Genomic DNA, 6,504 nt, shown 5'->3' with positions numbered 1-6,504 from the left:
TTCACCTGTTAAACCAGAATGCTGTTATAGCAGCAGCCCAGGGCTAGAGATGGAAGTCAGTGTTCCAGGGCTTCCGGAGTGAGTGAAGCTGGGGGAGGGGAGGCAGAGGAAGAACATTTATCTCATGACTGCTGTTGTGAGGGTTAAAAGGGGTAGTTTGTCAAGTTACTAGAGCAATATCTGCATTGTAACTAAGAATGTAACTAAGACTGGCTCTTGCTCTCATTCCTTCTTCCTTTTGAGGACCCGAAGAACTGGATGTTCTGATTTGACCTCTGCCCCATCTTCATCTGTTTATCAACCTAGATTTCTTATAAATATTTAACACGCAAACTCAGAGCATCTAGACAATGTCGCTCAAGTGTTTGAAGGAGTATGTTCATACATGTGGCCATGGGTGCTATGAAGGAACATACACATGTGTGCAAGCTAGCACAGAGATGGAGCAGGGAGGGAGGAGGAGAGAGACCGAAAGGGGGGGGGGGGAGACTCTGAGAGAGACCCCAGTTGTCCAGCTGGAGTGAAGGAGAAAAGGGAAACAACTTTAACAATATACAGAAATTATTACAGTGTAACCCAAACCTACTAGAGCGGAGCAGGTGCGGAGCCAGCCCCTAGAATGTGCTTTTAGCCCACTTCTAGGAAAGCAGCAACAGAAGATCTGGGAGACAACTGGAGGACAATCTTGTGGAGTTTTGTTGTTGGTAAAAATAAAATGAGGGAGATTGGTCTCCTGACAACATCATAACAACCACAATCTCATGTGAAGGGAAAAGAAGATGACTTTACATGGTGTGTCTGTATGTGTGTGTGTGTGCGTGTGTGTGTAATTTAAAGAAAGTAATAGACTTTGAACAGTTTTTAAGGTAATACAAGTTTTGAATTTTTTTGTTTTTGTTTTGGTGTTTTGAGACAGGGTTTCTCTGTAGCTTTGGAGCCTGTCCTGGAACTAGCTCTTGTAGATCAGGCTGGCCTCGAACTCACAGAGATCTGCCTGCCTCTGCCTCCCGAGTGCCGGGATTAAAGGGGTGTGACACCACTGCCTGGCTTGAAACAATTTTCAAACAATGCAATAAAGGAACAAACATGAACCACTTACATGATGCAATTTTTTAAATTTAAAAAGCCAAATTCATAGATACAGGATTTAGAATAGCAGTAAATTTTGTTATTTTACCACAATTTAACAAATATAGTCAGTTATTCAGCCTGGTCTAAGGTAAATCCATTCATAATAAACTCAGAATAACAATATTCTGTAAGAAATCTTATAAGAGACTCAGGAAGCCTGAAAAATATTTAAGATGTTTGGGGTTTTCTCTCTTTCTTTGCAGTGCTGGAGAATGAACCCAGAGCCTTGTGTCTAATAGTCAACTACATTCTCAATGCATCCAGTATCAACGCTTAATCCAAGTCTATTTTAAAATGCACCATAAACCTGGTGACAGTCTACGGTTTATTGAAGTGACAGTGAGGAGAAAATAGGCGGAACAAAGCCATACAATTTGGAATGAGCACAGCCCAACAGTGATCGGTGTAATCTCACTGCAATTTCCGTGTGTGCTTCAGAAAAAAGTGGGAGCTATGGCTAATTGGGTGGCACGATGCCTGACCTCAGAAGTTCTCAAACATGAAGCAGACCTTTGAAATGGATGTGTTGATCAGTAGGAATTCATTCTATTAATACTGACATTCTACTGCATGGTTTTCTTTACCATGTTGGGGATTTGAACTCGGGACTTTGTGTATACTAGGCAGATAGTCTCCCATTGAGCTACATTTTCAGCCCTTTAGAGTCTTGTTTGCTGGTGAAATCTGAGACCATCTGTAGTCTAGTTCACTGTAATGAGCCCGTGAGCCTGGTTTTGTTCAGACACTGGTTGGTTCCCATTGGAGGAAGGGTCAGTGGTGAATAAAAGGAACATGTCTGACTTCTCGTTGCAGTTTCTTGAGACTCTGTCATCACTTAAGCACTTAGATGAAGAAAAGTGAGCATCGAGAGCTTAGTCTGCCATCTGTGTGCATGAGAGTTTGAGAGGAGGAGAAACTGAGGCAGGAGTCATTCTGGCCAGACATTTCCTTAAAGAGCTTTAGCTTGATTCATGCAGCAAACACTGGCCCTGGGTAAACAAAACTCTTAAACTTTTCAGCTCAGGAGATTCTGTGTCTATGCAATTTATGAGCCAAATACAGCGGTGCCAGAGGGACGCATCTGGTCTGTGGAACCTGGGGCTGAGAGTGGCTTTCCGGTCAGTTATCCAGAGGTGAGTCAGCCCCTGACTTGTTTCTGAAGATGCTCTGAGCAATTTCATCTGCTCAGCTGTTGGACAAGTAAACCCAAACGTGTCCTAGAACACACAGGAGAAACCTCTCTAAAGGTCTGTAGCCACACAATCTGAGCCTGCGACAACCTTCTCCAGTGAGGGAGCATCTATTTATAGAGCATGCCTACATCAGTGATGGACACGCAGAAGCTCATTCATTTTCCAAGTGAAGTGCGGTGGTAGGTATATCTCTGTAATCCCAGCACGTGAGAGGTTAAGGCAGGACAATTAGGAATTCAAGGTCAGCCTGGACTACAGAGTGACTTTTGGCTCACAAAAAGAGGAGGAAGGGGAGGAGGCAGCACCGCCATTAATCATTCTAATGTCGTCTGTTTATCCCACCAAGACCATTCACCATTCAAAATCTGCAAAATATAAGAGCTCAATGTCAACAAATAAAAGTTTTCTTTCTTCCTTTTTTGTTTTTGTTTTTTGAGACAGAGTTTCTCTGTAGCTTTGGGGCCTGTCCTAGGACTCTCTTGTAGATCAGGCTGGCCTCGAACTCACAGAGATCCACCTGCCTCTGACTCCTGAGTGGTGGGACTAAAGGTATGTGCCTCTACTGCTTGGCCTTCTTCTTTCTTGTATTTCTTTTTGGGAAATTGTTTTTGTTAGTGGTAAACGGTAAGTGAAGGATAGGAATAGGTGGGTATCCTTCCAGTTCAGCTCTCTTAACAGGTAGCTGCTTCCCTTTGCCCCTCCCCCACACCAGTTCATTAGGCCCTCAGATGAGCAGCTGGAGAAAACCCCACCAACTAGTTCGGTTGGTTGCCAGGATGCAGGCTGAAAGGAGGTGGGAGGATGAGGAGGGGGATCAGAAGCTCTTTCTAGCCTATTATTTTTTTCCCACTGGTTCTTCTGAAAGTTTAAAGTTTCTAGCTTTCATCCCGTTTGGTTTCTTGCTTCAGCATTTATTTCCGAAGGAAAGGATTTCTGCCAGTTCCAGTTTATGGTCTGCCTCCTACAACAGCTGGCTTCCCCAAGGCTTCTGACTTTGCTCAATTATCCTGATTGTTACAGTTTGGACTCCAGAATTAGAGCAGCCAGTCATGAATACTCAGAGAATTTATTACTTAATAGCTGAACTGTTTGGGTCATTAAGGGGTGGGAGAGAACAGCCAAGTGATTGTTACTCCAGCGGAAAATGTATCAAGACGATGACTGCTTGCTTCCTGTTGCCTTCCTTAAGGCACGCCTCTCTGCAAAAGGATGGAGGCCTTATGTTTGGCCTTTCTGACTTGTGGGGCAGGAACCCCAGTTCGAGCAGAGGTAAAGGTTATTGCCGAATGAAGGGAAAGCAGTGGAAACCAGTTTGAACTGCACTGAGAGCAAGCCGAATGCTTTCGTGGTGTTCATGTGGCTTCAGACTAGGCTTTTCCAAGTTCCTGCTGAAGGAATTTGCCTAGTTTCCTTTTAGTATTTGCATTAGCCCAGGCAGGTGGTAGGACTCCCAGCTTTTCCATTGCTCTGTGTGCTTCCAGTGAGAGGACAGTGAGCTTGTCAAGGGCACTGAAAACTTGAATGTCTTCCTCAAGCCTCCTGCAGCCAGTGACTGATAAGCATCCGCAGCCTTGAATTGTGGCTGTGCTACAGAACAACACATTAACTATATAGTGCCAGACTATGTCAAAGGCCAAATAGAAACCCAGCATTTACTCAAACTGTACACTGGGGTTATGAGTAGAACAGAAGGGACAGGAAGATAGGTGCTCTGAACCCTTCACAGACGCTAAGCGACTGTACCTCCCTCCCAGCCTGTGTTCTTTTCCTGTGCCAGCCTTGTGATGAGCCAAGGGTGTGTGGACCCCCTTCTGAGAGGAGAGATGAGAGAAACAAAAATGGGTGGCAGCTCTCTATATGATGCCATAGCTAGCAATTGGCTTATGACATTCTTGTCACCAGGCCATTTGCATTGCAATAAAGAAGTTCTATAAATCACGATGTCTTCATAGTTCAGAAGAAGAAATGTCCAGTAGTGGAATTGCCAGACATGGACCAAGGTGGCTAGAAAGTCATTTGTGAATGGGTGGTCCACTGCCTCCTCAGGTCTCTCTACTGTCATTCAAATGAGAGGATACTATGACAATCCAACTCTTTTTAACAGTCTGCAGTGCTCCACTACAATATTGGCTGTCCTTATCTCCTAAAATAGCAGTTCCCAAACTTTCCATCAGAACCACCTAGAAGGCTCAGTTGAAAACACAAAAGGCTATAAACACCAACTCTAGTGACTAATCTGGGTAGTCTGGTCTGAAACCAAATAATTCAGATTTGCAGTGATTTCTAATTTAATGTTAGTGTTGCTAGCCTTGAGTCCATAACTGAGGCCCATTATATAAAGTTCAGGAGTACAGACTAGACGACTTGGGTTAGAATCGCCACTCTGTTACTAATTGGCTTCATAGCTTTATGATGGAGACTTGACCTTTACCCCTTAGTTGCTTTGTTTCAGACAAGAATAACAATAATGGAGATAGAAGCAGAAGCTCTCTCATTGTAACTGAGTGGGTAGTTGAACAATACTTAGCCCCTACTAAGCTATGTTATCATTAGATAGATAATGTTATCATTATCGCTCTAGAATGCCTTCCAGGAGAAAGCATGTCAATGTATCCTCAAAGCAGCCCAGAATATTTTAGCAATATATGCCCTGCAAGCTTCATAGACAAAGCCTTAGTGGTTTCAGAAAACAGCATCTTAGCTGAAATAGAGACACATGGACTTCTTCATCTGAAGGGAGAGGAGTGTGAAACAGGCTGCACACAGAGATGTACGTACAACCACACAAATTGACCCATACACAGTTGTTTTTGCAATTTTTTTTGGTTTTTCAAGATAGGGTTTTTCTGTGTAGCCCTGGTTGTCTTGGAACTAGCTCTTGTAGACCAGACTGGCCTCAAACTCACAGAGATCTGCCTGCATCTGCCTCCCGAGTACGGGGATTAAAGGCGTGCACCACCACCACCCAGCGCATTTTTTTCCTTTTAGGAAAGAAAGAGTCATAAGGCTCATCTCCACTGAAGTGCAATTTTCCCCAAAGTTAAAAGAAACTCTCTTCTTCGCTCTGTGAAGAAGCGACAGGCAAATGAGCTGAACCCTTTCTCGGACCTCTGAGGAAGAGAAATTTGTTTCCTGTTGCTTCTGAATTGGGGTCCAGGTCATCAACCACCAAAACCTGAGTCTGAAACTATAAGAACCAGCACCCACAATATCAATGATAGGCTTTGAACAGAATTATTAATATGTGTGTATGATATTCATGTGTAGTTATACATGTCACGGTGGGCATGTGGAAGGCAGAAGCCAGCCTTGTGGAATTGGCTCTCTCTTTCCACTTTTACATGGGTTCCAGGAATTGAACTCAGGCTGTCAGGATTGTTCAGCATGTGCTTCACTAGGGAATCATCTCACTAGCTCACATAGATTGGTTTTTATTGGATATGTAGCAAGTTTGAATCAAAGTATTTATTGCTGTACATACATAAATCATTTCATTAAATATGTATGCCAACTCTGTAAGCCCAGCATTGGGATTCTTTCTTATATAACAAAAGCATGGCATGCCAAGAGGTAGGGTGGTTGTCCAGGACCATGCAGCTTGCAAGTGATAGAACTAAGACTCGAAATAGGTCCATCAAGTCAAACGTGGTGGTGTGTGCCTGTAATCCTAGCATTTAGGAAAATCAAGAATTCAAGGCCAGTTTTGGTTACACAGCAAGTTTGAGGCAATCCTGGGATACATAAGACCTGTTCTCCAAAACAACAACAACAACAAAACAAAAGCACCAAACCAAAGCAAAAGAAAACAAAAGTCCTGCTGATTCTTGAGGCCAGGGAAAAACATCTTCTCTCCTGGGAATGATTTGGTGAGCACTCTAAATTGCTTTAAGTGGTCATGTACCAAGTTCATGCTGCACCTTTCTTCCACTCATATTACATATTAATAACATTATCTGAGTATTTTATGTGAGCACACATTATTTCTATGGCTTACAAATGTACACCAAAAAGGTAGAATCAGTCTTGCCATCTGGAAAATATGTTCAGAGAAGCTAAGTGACTTGCTTAAGTCCACATAACGACTAGAGATAGATCTAGGTTTAAAATTCAAGTCTAGGGCTGCTGACACGCTCAAACAGGTAAACCCAAGTTTCATCCTTGTGACTCACATGGCAGGAGA

Source organism: Myodes glareolus, chromosome X (genome assembly GCF_982192425.1).
Source record: "Myodes glareolus chromosome X, mMyoGla1.1, whole genome shotgun sequence".
Lineage (NCBI taxonomy): Eukaryota > Metazoa > Chordata > Mammalia > Rodentia > Cricetidae > Myodes > Myodes glareolus.
The sequence above is the reverse complement of the archived record's forward strand: the minus strand, read 5'-3'. Positions refer to the sequence as shown.